Raw genomic sequence first — 14,322 nt, 5'->3', positions numbered from 1 at the left:
ACAGACAGCCTCCATTAAAGTAAAATATTGATACGTTTTAATTAGTTTGAATTTGGACTTTGCTTAGAGAGAGAGAGATCTCGAGGGGGCCACAAATGAGAGTAACACTGGGGGCATATATATATATATATATATATATATATATATATATATATATATATATATCATATCAGAAAATATATATTTTTTAATTAAAAGTTTTTTTTTTATTTCCTGGTATGTGAATAAAGGATGTTCAACTCTATTCTAGTATGTATATAATACAAATGCCAATAAGAAATTAATCTCAATTAATTCAAATACTGGAGCATGTTATTCATTTCTTCTTATTTGGAAATAGCTATTTTGACATTAATGTGTTATAATTTTTTTTTTTTTTATGGTGGATCCAAATGAAGGAAGGAGGTAAGCAAGAACATTGATTAGACAGTCATATTTATTACAGAAATAAATGCTTGAAAACATCAGTTTGTGTGCAGTTAATATATGTAATGTGTTTCACTTAAATAGCTAAGGAACCGAAATAAATAAACTTTTTAAACAATATTCTAATTTACTGAATGGCTCTGTTTTGAACACATTTGATTACCAAAATTTCATTTAAGTAATTCAATTTAATAAGTAAGGTTATTATGACTGATTATAAACACGTTTATTTTTGGATGATTATGGCTTAAATTAAAACCAAAAATTCAGCATCTCAGAAAGTTTTTTTATTTAAAACAGAGCAAGCAATAATTTCTACATCCTTAGAAACAAGTAATTGACATAGTCTTTTAAAGGTTTTGTACCAGAAAAACAAAAACTTCATTGAGTGCAGTGAAAGAATAATTGTCCTTTGTTTGCTTTTGGCCAAAGACAATTAGATGGAGAGAATCACCAATGATTATTTATCCTCTATAAATTCTGGTGTCCCTGTAAGTTTGAGTATTGAATAGACTGTGAGAGATTATATAAAAGTTTTGGCGATTTAAAAGAGCCAAAAAAAAAAACATCTGATCTGTGATCTGATCTCAGTGTGAAAAGTGTTGATTCTAAATATAAAATGCTAAAATCAATAAAAAATACAAAAGAAAGCTGCAATTTTTAAAACATATTCAAACGTTTAGATTGGCTCATTTTTTATTTTTTTTCACTTGTTGAATCCTTTGACCACTCGTTACTGGCCACCAAATGTTTGTTTGAAACATGTATTTTTCTTTAAATGAGATGACAATCACATTTTATCATGTATGCCTTTAAAGGCCGATCATTTGTCCAAGGTTATTTGTGACAGATATAATACACTTATTGCAAAATACAAACACTGCATTTTTACTGAAGGTCCACTGGATGGCGTTTTGGTTTACCAGGAAGTGTTTGAAAGCTATGGGGGCCAAAAGTGTTATGAATCAATGCATATATTATTCATCAAATAAATGTTTATGAATATGGTCATATGAATAAAAACAATAAACAACATAAATCATATATAATTATTTACCAATTTACTCAATTTGTTTCACACCTCTTGTGCTTCAGTTTATAATGAAACAGAAAAAACTGCCACAGTTGCTTATGAAACAGGCCAGAGCTTTTGATTGGTTAACCTGCACAGCAACTCAGCTGCTGACCAATCACTTCCGATGAGTATGGCTGACACATAGGTTTCTGACATGCTGCAACACAGGACTATGAAATAATCAAATAAATACTGTAAAAAAATAAATATTTTAACATATAATGCATACAATTATTATTATATAGTGTAATAATTTCATAATGCATGTAAAAATATTCCCAAATTTAATTATGTAAAAATTATTCAAACCGCTAAATAATTATTAATAAACATACTTATCTATTTAACCTATGTATTTCCAGTTTTAATAACTGATGCATTGAATTGTGGTACTTTTGGCCCTCCATAGATTCTGAGGCAAAAAATCCTGTGAAGTTCCACAAATCAAACTCTGTAAATCATATATAACACCAGGACTGACTAAAACAAAAGTGTAATTTAATTAACATTGATGTCTGTCGATTGGGCAAAGAAAACTAAACAATCTTTCATGAGCAAACAAACGACAGAATCTGTTCTGATTTTATGAAATTTATTTGGAGTTCTGTAAATGTCATGTTGTATGTATGTTCTATATGCCAGATTGGAAATCCCCTCACATTTGAAGAACAGTATTTTTATGGATGGATGCTGGAACCAAGCTGCACCAAGGGTCCAAAAATCTGGAGATTTATTGATTCAGATTTAAATAAGACATGAAAATGTGGAAATAAATGAAATAAATAAAATTTAGACCTTACTTTTAGAATGAAGAGCTATAAATTATGAGAATGTGCATCTGGTGTAGAATATGAACACTAAATAAACTTGTCTCGGTGTTTGTGTAGTTGTGACCCAGTGTAAACCCTCCACCCACGGATAAGGTTGCAAGAAAGTAAGAACACAGACATGTAAGGGCAAAACACCCAGCGATCATTTGCATCTCTTTCTGCAGGTTCTGCTTGTTTGTTGGCTGCTCTTTATAAGTTTGCTGTCCTGATTGTGGTTGTTTTGCATGTTTATGGGTGTTTTGTCTCTTTTGTGGTTGTTATTCTTCTGTTTGAGTGCATGTTTGGTTGCTGTTTTTGCCTTTGTTTTCCTTATGCCTATTTTGCATTATCTATTTGCAAGATCTCTTGTTTTTCCTCTTTGTGATTGCATTTCCTGTTCTTGCTGTAGCTGAATTTTCTTTATCAACATTTTAAACAGTAGGTCTTTTAATGTTCCCCCGGGCTTGCAGCCAATACCATCAGGGTAGGATTTCAGGCAGTCTTCCTTGACTGGATCCGCCCATCATCCTGACTGCTCTCTGACGCTGATAGTAAGCTACCAAGTGGGGGTTTACTGAGATCATGGTGCTCTATGATTGTATTATGTAATCATTGGTAAGTGTTTAGTGCCGCTTTCCTTTTTTCATGAAGAGTAGGAGGCTCATATTTCCCTCCACATCATCCACTCCTGAGTGAACATAGCTGTGCCCAGGGACAAGCGATGATCAGGTCTTTTTGATGTCCATCATCTGCCTTTTCATTAGCAGAAGGGAGCGTGTTCTACACATTTAGTGGTGTGGGACTGAAGAAGGAGAAATCACAACTGGTGTTTTGGCAGCTTTAGATGTCCTCTGGATACTCTGGGCTGGAACAGAGGCAATTAAAAACATAAAACTGTTTAAATGAATGGGCTACAGAGAAAGAGTATAATAGAGACAATGCCGGTCCTGGTTAGTTATGTAAGCAGTCAGGATCTGGGGCCATGTTCTCACTGAGTTCTTATTCACTTATGTTATAGTGAAAAAAATCAATTTAGCACTGATCACAGAAAACAAAAAAAACAGGAAACTTTTTGTGCTGTGGGTTTCCACTACTAGTTTATCTGAAAATCAGACATCTGCTCAGGATACCTCGTGGACTACTCCCCTTGGAGGTATTCTAGGCATATCCCACTAGGAGGAAGAACCAAAATGGACTATCATCTCTGGCCCAGGAATGTGTTGGGATCCCCCATAATGAACTTCTTGTTGTCGTTGGGGAGGCAAATGTCTGGGTTTCCCTGCTTAACCTGTTACCCCCTTTGACCTGATCTCGAATAACTGTAAAATGATGGATGGATGGATGGATGGATGGATGGATGGATGGATGGATGGATGGATGGATGGATGGATGGATGGATGGATGGATGGATGGATGGATGGATGGATGGATGGATGGATGGATTTCTTCTTTGCCAAATAGATTTAGATCTGGACATCCTAGCATATAACAATTCTTTGATCCAAACCTTTTCATTGCAGTTGCAGCTTCATGCTGGGGTCCTTGTCTTGCTGGAAGGTGATTATCTGCTCTAGTCTAAAATTTTTTGCAGACTCTTAATGTTTTAACCCAAGTTTGTTCTGTATTTAGCTTCTTCCCATCAACTCTGACCCACTTCACTGCCCCTCCCCACATCATGATTCAATCACCACCCTGTTTCATGGTTAGGATGGTGTGTTCAGGTTATTCCACCACAAATAATGTTTTGCATGTTGGCAAAAAGTTTTATTTTGTTCTTGTCTTACCAGATTACCTTCTTCCATGTGTTTTCCATATCATACTGTTTGTGGCAAACTGAAAACAGGACTTTGTATGGCTGTCTTTAAACGATGTCTTTGTTGCCCCTTCTCTAATAAAGACCAGATTTGTCAAAAGCATGACTAACAGTTTTCCTGTGAACAGACTCTCCCACCTAAGTTGTGGATCTATTCAGCTCCTCCAGAGTCTGTCACGATCCTGAGGTGTTTGGGTTTTGATTTTCTTTTATGTGTGTCTTTTGATCATTTCTTAGCTGTTTATTTTGTTATTGAGGTCTTGTTTTCTTTGTTTCTCTGTACTCATTATTGTTAGGTGTTTTCCTTATTGGTTCCTTCCTTTGTGTTTAATGTTTCTTTACACACTTAGAATTATTTCCCTGTCATATTTCCCTTAGATACTTTCCAGGGTTTCTTCATGTTTCTGCCCTGCTGAGGTTAAGTAGTCCCCCTCCTTCAGCAGCTCCTCATTTTATCGGATTAGCTCTTCTGGTTCATTTGTCATTTTCCTCCTCTGCCTCAGTATGTAACAATACTCATGGGTTCTCATTGTTCACTCCTGGATTCTCCTGTTTGTTTTCCAGCCTGGTATTATTCTCTGCTTCATGTCCGTTCTCCCTGCGCAAGGCCAAATTTTTAAGTTTCTCTATTTTTATCAATCTCTGCGTTTGGCTCCTCCACAACCTAAACATTACAGTGTTCTCATGAGTCTTTTGGCTGCATCTCTGAATAATGCTCTCCTTGCCTGGTCTGTCAGTTTAGGTGGAATGCCAAGTCTTGGTAGGTTTGGCACTTCTGCCCCACTCTTTCTGTTTTTGGATTATGGATTGAACAGTGCTTTGTGAGATATTAAAATCTTGGGAATGGGATATTGTTTTATAACCTTTAAACTTCTCTGCAGCCCTACCCCTGACCGGTCTAGTGTGTTTCTTGGTCTTCATGATGCTGTTTGTTCACTAATGTTCTCAAAAAACACCTCTGAGGCCTTAACAGGACAGCTGATTTTATACTGATATTACATTACACACGGGTGGACTAATTGGGTGACTGCTGAAGACAGATGTTAGGCTATATTTAATTTCAGGGTATCCAAGTAAAGGGGGTGGGGGGTAAACAAAAATGTACACCAGTCTTAATAGATATTTTTTTAATATTTGAAAACCATGCATCCATGCAAACCATGCAACCATGCAGATAATAACATTACCTGGCTGTCACCAGGTGATGTTATTATCTGAGAAGTGGCCTTGGTACTTGTGTTAAAGGAGGACATGGGCCACACTTTTTCGACAGTAGGTAGACAGGAAGGAGGGCAAAGAGAGGGGGAAACATTCGGCAAAGGTTGCCGGGTCCAGGACCCAAACCCAGGACAGCCACACCAAGGACTATAGCCTCTGCACATGGTTCCGCGCTTAATCCCTACACCACCAGCACCATGAGCTAAAATTCCTTTTAACTTTATACAATGTAATTATGTAAACAGAATTCAGACAAAACCAGAAAATGGAGGAAGGGGCAAAATCCTAACTGTTAAAAGAGCCAACTGTTTATAAAACAGCACATCACTAAAGCTTTGGATGTTTTCAGCAACATGCACACTATCAGTCTTCCAACTATTGCAAATATCCTGAAAAAGAACTAAATAATAATTTTACCTTTTAAGAGCAAGTGAATAACCTAAGGATAGAATAAGTTCAGGTAAATGTTTTGTGGATGTCTAGGCTAAATTTGATCGAAAGGTGGTTTAAAAGTGAAAATATATTTTTGATTCATAGAACTGGTTTTAGACCTTTCATAGTCATAGTCATTTCAAGTCTAAACTTAGATTTGTTTTAGCCAAACCTAAATAGCCCCCTTGTCAATTAATGTTGCAAAGTCATAAAAACTTTTTTCTAATTAATTCAAATTAAATTTTGATCTTCTTAATCACATTCTGTCAGTTGTGTGTAGTAGTTCTAGTTGGAAACTCCAGTTCATGCTGCAAAATCAAAATCTTTCTATTGAAAATAACTGAACTATGTCTCTGATGATTTACAGAAAGTATCTTGTTGTCATTGCAGATCCTATAAATCTTAATTGTTTAATTAATAAACTGCATGTATTCATTGGTCATTAATGAGTAAATATGTAAACATCTATTGATACCACTATTGATAAAACATGAAATATTTGCCCACAAATTAAAAACACGGGTACTTTCCACACATTGCCATCATTACCACAACACCACAACTGAAAAAAATTATAAAATTAGCTTAATATGCAAAATAATGAATGTCCTTGAGTCTATGAACAGACATGTTGACTAATGAGGTCTCTGTGTAGCTTTAACATCAAAATTAGGTCTATTTGTCACTTTGTTGAAGCTTGCATACATCATGAAAAAAATACTCTTCATGTGCTGCAGTGAGAGATTGTCTTTCCAGCAATATTACACATTTACTCCAGAAGGTGGTGGCACTAAAATGCTTTCCTTTACTCAAACCAATTGAGGATTTTTTTTTCAAGCTACCCTCCTGTGGGCCATAGGTGATGCATTTGGTGACATTTATAGCAGGTCAGTATCAGGCATGGGTCCACCAGTCTTGGATGTTTGGCAAGGGAGAGTATTTATTGTAATATGATGGATGAGAACAAATGAAACAGGAATGCTCTCATCAGTGTCTGAAAGGCGGGTCTTAATGGTTCAAGCACCAGGACCACAAAGGCTGGATCAAGTTCCTGTGAGAAGAGACAGTCTAACCTACCAGGGTCTCCATGGTTACTGCTCCAGCTTCTCCACCCCAACCTCCAGCGTGTGATTTATTTTTGGGAAAGGCTGACTCAACAAAATAAAATAAGTTAGGTTTAAAGTCTTAAAAGTTATGTTTTCTTAACCTCTGCGACTTTAAGCAACCACAAAGTTAGGTACAATAATAACCCATGGCCGCTTTTTAATGCTAATTTTATTTAACTGTGTTTAGTTAATTTTAAATAACCAGAAAAGGAAAAATATTAAGATACTATACTATATTATGGGTTTAAAGTGTCACAAAATAATCGTCACAAGACCTCAGAAAACGTACATTTCAGCACTTCAACCTCAACCTACAACATATACAGAGGTTGGACAATGAAACTGAAACACCTGGTTTTAGACCACAATCATTTATTAGTATGGTGTAGGGCCTCCTTTTGCGGCCAATACAGCGTCAATTCGTCTTAGGAATGACATATACAAGTCCTGCACAGTGGTCAGAGGGATTTTAAGCCATTCTTCTTGCAGGATAGTGACCAGGTCACTACGTGATACTGGTGGAGGAAAACATTTCCTGACTCGCTCCTCCAAAACACCCCAAAGTGACTCAATAATATTTAGATCTGGTGACTGTGCAGGCCATGGGAGATGTTCAACTTCACTTTCATGTTCATCAAACCAATCTTTCACCAGTCTTGCTGTGTATTGGTGCATTGCCATCCTGATACACGGCACCACCTTCAGGATACAATGTTTGAACCATTGGATGCACATGGTCCTCAAGAATGGTTTGGTAGCCCTTGGCAGTGACGTGCCCATCTAGCACAAGTATTGGGCCAAGGGAATGCCATGATATGGCAGCCCAAACCATCACTGATCCACCCCCATGCTTCACTGTGGGCATGCAACAGTCTGGGTGGTACGCTTCTTTGGGGCTTCTCCACACCGTAACTCTCTCGGATGTGGGGAAAACAGTAAAGGTGGACTCATCAGAGAACAATACATGTTTCACATTGTCCACAGCCCAAGATTTGTGCTCCTTGCACCATTCAAACCAACGTTTGGCATTGGCATGAGTGCCCAAAGGCTTGGCTATAGCAGCCTGGCCGTGTATATTGACCCTGTGGAGCTCCCGAAAGAACAGTTCTGGTGGAAACAGGATAGTTGAGGTGCACATTTAATTCTGCCATGATTTGGGCAGCCGTGGTTTTATGTTTTTTAGATACAATCTGGGTTAGCACCAGAACATCCCTTTCAGACAACTTCCTCTTGCGTCCACAGTTAATCCTGTTGGATGTGGTTCGTCCTTCTTGGTGGTATGCTGACATTACCCTGGATACCGTGGCTCTTGATACATCACAAAGACTTGCTGTCTTGGTCACAGATGCGCCAGCAAGACGTGCACCAACAATTTGTCCTCTTTTGAACTCTGGTATGTCACCCATAATGTTGTGTGCATTTCAATATTTTGAGCAAAACTGTGCTCTTACCCTGCTAATTGAACCTTCACACTCTGCTCTTACTGGTGCAATGTGCAATCAATGAAGACTGGCTACCAGGCTGGTCCAATTTAGCCATGAAACCTCCCACACTAAAATGACAGGTGTTTCAGTTTCATTGTCAAACCCCTGTACATCATTAAAAGACAACTAATGCATATTTATTTGGCAGAAATATTTGCTCAAAAAGTTCACATATAATGCTAGAGTGAGAATTTCTTTACAAAGAGATGTTTGTTATTAGACCTTCAGTACTTTTACCAAAGGGAAATCATTTTCAAACAAACAATTATTGAAATATTTTTTATAATCATTCTATATCAAAAATCATAATGGGAATATTTTCTACTGAAAGAAATCTTACTCTAATAGGCAATATTTTTTTTTCTTCTATGGCACTTTTATTATTTATGCAACATCATCAATAAGGGATGAAAAGATGAAGAAATTAGTTTATTGTTGAATCTAACTGATTTTTTTTCTGACTTTCCTTAAACCAGGTGGAATCAAGAGACTTCATCCTTGGTTTTGAGGGCTGTGAAAGAGCTGCTGGAACCTCCACACTGGAAAGAAAACTGCATACAGTAATTTAAGACTCCAAGGTGTGCTACAGAGATGTTAATCAGATTCTCTTCAGGTCTTCATAGTCATCTTCATACTGAAGACAACAATTCACCCCGAGGAACAATACAGACAGCGGACCTGCAGGGCTGAGAAGATCCATTCCTGACCACTACAACAACAAATGTAACAAAATGTCTTCATTAGCTTTCTTTATTGGAATATCATCACAGTGAAGCAATAAAACAAATCACATCCCTAAACTTTGTAACCATTTTATTTTTGGGATGAAAGGTTATCACATTATCTATAGGCAAAATTTGGTGCAGATCAATTGAAAAAATATCATCTCTCAGCACAAGGTGTTCGACTTTATAATGCTTTCATGATATAACAGGACAAAAAATATTCTATACAGAGTCTACAGTCAAATAGATTGATCAAATTCATCAACCTTGGTGAAAATATTTAATTACGGAAAAGCTTGGACTTACGCTTTCAGCGTCTCCACAGCAGTGACGTGCAGTCAGGTGAGGCAGGTGAGGCTGCCTCACCTGCCATCATGACAAGTATAATACTAGCAATGATAAGAGAAAATCGATTTGCCGACTTGACTGTTCTATAAATTTGTTTTTTGAATGATTTTAACATTTGTATGGTCAAAGTCGCTGAATTTACGCATTGCCGAGTCAAATACATGGCAGAAAGGCGCTGCATACATACATAAATACAGTACTGTGCAAAAGTTTTAGGCAGGTGTAAAAATGCACAAGGTGCTGTCTCTCTTTATATTACCAATATACCTGCTGGATTACACATGTACTAAACATGCTGATGTTCCACAGTCTGCCTAATATATTTAATGAATGTGAGTAACATATTAAATCTTTCTAATAAACGGCAATAGAAATGGACAGGCTGAGGCAAATAGTACTGTGTCGCACTGATAGGGGGCAGTGTTGAGCCTCATAAGCACAGACAGCAGCACGTAGCTCAGTTACTCTTCAGTTACGCAGGGGGCAAGGTTGTTTTCACCGCTTTCGACAACACCTGTAACATCTTCCATTTGGTATGACAAAATGAAAGATGACTTCTGGGAAAACTGGGAAAGGATTTTTCTAAACTGGATATTTAAGTAAAGTTTAATAAAGCAAAGTAAACAGAACATATTAGACAATCATTTGAAACTTAGACTATGGATATTTGTAAGAAATCCAATGCAACAAATGAGATTGGAGGTTGGGCATGTTTGCCTTTATACTTTTATATAAAGTAGGTTACAAGTAGGTTATTTTCATTTCATATGTCAAAACAAAATTATCGTGTTCTGAAGATATAGACAAGACAATGGGCATTCTCCCTCCAGATCAAGGGAAACAGCACCTGCATCATGCCCCGACTAACAAACAGCAGGGGGAGCTGTAGCAATAATAACAAAACATTTCTATTTGTATGTCTAGTTATTTATATACAGTTTTTGTTTGCGTGTTTTTGATTTATTTCAGCTTCCTGTGGGGATAATGAGCCCAGTCAATTTTAAATATGCACTGTGGTTCCATTTCCTCTAAATGACCCTGGTCCTAACATACTGAAGACAAAGGTGTATCCTGAGCCATCTGATAATTGTAATAAAAAAAAAAACATTATCACAAGAACATGTGTTGTTTAATTTCTTTATGGTTGCTAGGCAGCAAGCGCATCACAGGCAGCTGCCCACATGCGTTCTTTGTTTCTATTCTATGCCTTTAATGTTGATGATGTAACAGCTTGCCTTTATCTGCAACATTCTATTAAGTGAAGAGTTAGTTTCACTCTTAGAGGTGAGGTGAGTGTTGTGTGTGAAGTGATTCCAAACAGGAAAGAAAAGTTTTCTAACCTGATTTTACTGGAAAAAACTTTCAGAGTCACCATGGCAGAGAAAAGCCAATTACACCTTAAAAATGAGACGATTTTTAACCGTGAGGAGTTTAGAGCCAATATTATTGATTGTCTTCAGGAGCTGACCAATGATGAGTTGACGTGTTTGAGATCAGGGAATCTACATGATCAAACAAAAAAACGGATTTCGGATGTAGTAAGAGGACATGTTACTACCCCTGTAATTGACCACATTTTAAAACATTTTGCAAAAGAAGATGATAGCACCCAAGACATTACCTCTGCGAGCACAGACGTTCTCAATCAGTTTATGTACAATGAGGTGTCAAAGAATGTAATACTTTCTATCTCCACAAATCCAGAAATTTGTGAAAACCTAAAGGAAAAGGGCTTTATCCAAAGAATTAGGCGGTTTTTGGCACGGTGTTTTGGAGTGGTCCAACCACCATCAGTAGATGTCCCAGACGTATCAGAGTCTGGAACAAAGTTAATAGAATACCTCCATCTTGCTGGTGTGGAGTCTGAAGAACAAAACAAAATTAGCTCCCTTGAAGACTTGGATTTACAGCAGAAATCACCAGAGGACAGCCCTGGAGAGAAAGAAGATTCAAGTGAATTTAGTCTTCTAAAGGGTGAAAAACCTGAATTCAAAAAGTTTAGCATTGCTGATTTTGGCCTAAAGTGTTGTGGAAAGGTTCCGCTGTCATCAATGGATGTTCCCAATGTATCAGAGACCAAGACAAAATCAACAGAACAAGAGTTTGAGGAACAACGGGAAATTAGCTTCCCTCAACACTTGGATTCTCAGCAAGACCCTCCAGAAGACAGCCCTGGACAGAAAGAGCATCCAGGTAAATTATCTGACTCCCAAACTCAACAAGTTCACCAAAAATGCAACCTGGATGTCACCGAAGATGAAGACACAATGAGCACAGATGTTTTCAGCTTCTTTAAGGAGAAAGAGGTAACACAGAAAGACACTTTTTCACCACTAAGTCCATCAAAGGGTGCAAAACCCAAATTCAAAAAGTTTACTACAAAGGGTTTTTGTATAAAGTGTTGTGGAAAGGTTCCTCTGTCATCAATGCATGTCTCAGAAGTATCGGAGACCAAGAAAAAATCAACAGAACAAGAGTCTGAGGAACAACGGGAAATTAGCTCCCCTCAACACTTGGATTCTCAGCAAGACCCTCCAGAAGACAGCCCTGGACAGAAAGAGCATCCAGGTAAATTATCTGACTCCCAAACTCAACAAGTTCACCAAAAATGCAACCTGGATGTCACCGAAGATGAAGACACAATGAGCACAGATGTTTTCAGCTTCTTTAAGGAGAAAGAGGTAACACAGAAAGACACTTTTTCACCACTAAGTCCATCAAAGGGTGCAAAACCCAAATTCAAAAAGTTTACCACAAAGGGTTTTTGTATAAAGTGTTGTGGAAAGGTTCCTCTGTCATCAATGCATGTCTCAGAAGTATCGGAGACCAAGAAAAAATCAACAGAACAAGAGTCTGAGGAACAACGGGAAATTAGCTCCCCTCAACACTTGGATTCTCAGCAAGACCCTCCAGAAGACAGCCCTGGACAGAAAGAGCATCCAGGTAAATTATCTGACTCCCAAACTCAACAAGTTCACCAAAAATGCAACTTGGATGTCACCGAAGATGAAGACACAATGAGCACAGATGTTTTCAGCTTCTTTAAGGAGAAAGAGGTAACACAGAAAGACACTTTTTCACCACTAAGTCCATCAAAGGGTGCAAAACCCAAATTCAAAAAGTTTACCACGAAGGGTTTTTGTATAAAGTGTTGTGGAAAGGTTCCTCTGTCAGCAATGCATGTCTCAGAAGTATCGGAGACCAAGAAAAAATCAACAGAACAAGAGTCTGAGGAACAACGGGAAATTAGCTCCCCTCAACACTTGGATTCTCAGCAAGACCCTCCAGAAGACAGCCCTGGACAGAAAGAGCATCCAGGTAAATTATCTGACTCCCAAACTCAACAAGTTCACCAAAAATGCAACTTGGATGTCACCGAAGATGAAGACACAATGAGCATGGATGTTTTCAGCTTCTTTAAGGAGAAAGAGGTAACACAGAAAGACACTTTTTCACCACTAAGTCCATCAAAGGGTGCAAAACCCAAATTCAAAAAGTTTACCACGAAGGGTTTTTGTATAAAGTGTTGTGGAAAGGTTCCTCTGTCATCAATGCATGTCTCAGAAGTATCAGAGACCAAGAAAAAATCAACAGAACACATCCCTGTTGCTGGTGTGCAGTTTGAGCAACAGCAGAAACGTTCCTCTCAAGACTTGGATTCCCACCAGGAATCCAGCAAGGACATCCCTGGACTAGATGTGACAGAAGATGAAAATAAAGATGAAGATTCTGAGCGTACAGATATTTTTAGCATCTTTACCGACCAAGAAGAAACTCCATCAAAAGATGCCAAACCCTTCTGCAAAATAGTATGGCAAAGGTTTAGGACTTTTTTAGCAGAAACGTTTGGTTCCAACCCATCAAAGGCTGCACCCATTCAGTTAGCTGTTGACCCATTACCACAGCTGGTTGTCCCAGACACCTTCCTGTCTCAAATGTCAACAGTAGACAAGACCCAAGAGAATGTAGGCACACAGACTTCTCCAGAGTTTTCGGTCATGCAGGGGGCAGATCAGTATGAAGCTGCAAGAGAAAAAGCACAAAAATCTAAAAATGCTGTGCGGGTTCTCGTCAGGAAAATTATTTCTCATTGCATAGAAGAATCAGGAAACATGTGCAGTCAGAATGTATCTGATTTAATTGAAGAGGACCTGTTTAGCAAAATGTGGTCAGAAGCTGAAGGAGAACTTTTAGATATTGACCCAGAAAAGATTGAAAACTGTGACACGGCTATTTTGAAAGACCTTTGTAAAATATTTAAAAATTCATTCAGTCTACTGGACTATTTGTACTTAGACAAAGAACCAAGCCTTTATCATGAAATTCTTGTGTCCTGTGCCAAGAAACACTTAGGGAGTCTTAAGAAGTCTTCCTGATCTAAATTTTAAGGTATTAAGACCAATGATGCATAAGAAATACATCTAGTGCAGAAAACATTTGAGAAAGATACATAAAAATACATTAATCTGTTATACAATTGGCAATTCACAGTGCATAGCAGCAAATTAAAATTCATATGAACATGGTTCAATCTTTTTCTGCATGAACTAAAAATGAAAAAGAGTTTTGGGGCTGCAAGATGGGAACAAATTCCGATGTTTTCATCATGCATGCGTGGGTTCTCTCCAGGTGCACTGGCTTCCCCCCACATCCAAATAAATTCATGTTAGTTTAAATGATCTTTCTGAAATGTAATTAGTGAATTTCTGTCATCCCCTGGCAAAGTAACATGAACGGGGAAAGGAAATTTGACAAAAATGTAATACATGTATATATAATACATGTATATATATATATATATATGTATATATACGTATGTATATATATATGTATATATATATACATACACATACATACATACATACATACGTACATACATACATACA

The sequence above is a fragment of the Girardinichthys multiradiatus genome, chromosome 7, assembly GCF_021462225.1.
Source record: "Girardinichthys multiradiatus isolate DD_20200921_A chromosome 7, DD_fGirMul_XY1, whole genome shotgun sequence".
In the NCBI taxonomy this organism is placed as follows: domain Eukaryota; kingdom Metazoa; phylum Chordata; class Actinopteri; order Cyprinodontiformes; family Goodeidae; genus Girardinichthys; species Girardinichthys multiradiatus.
Note: the sequence above shows the minus strand (reverse complement) of the source record.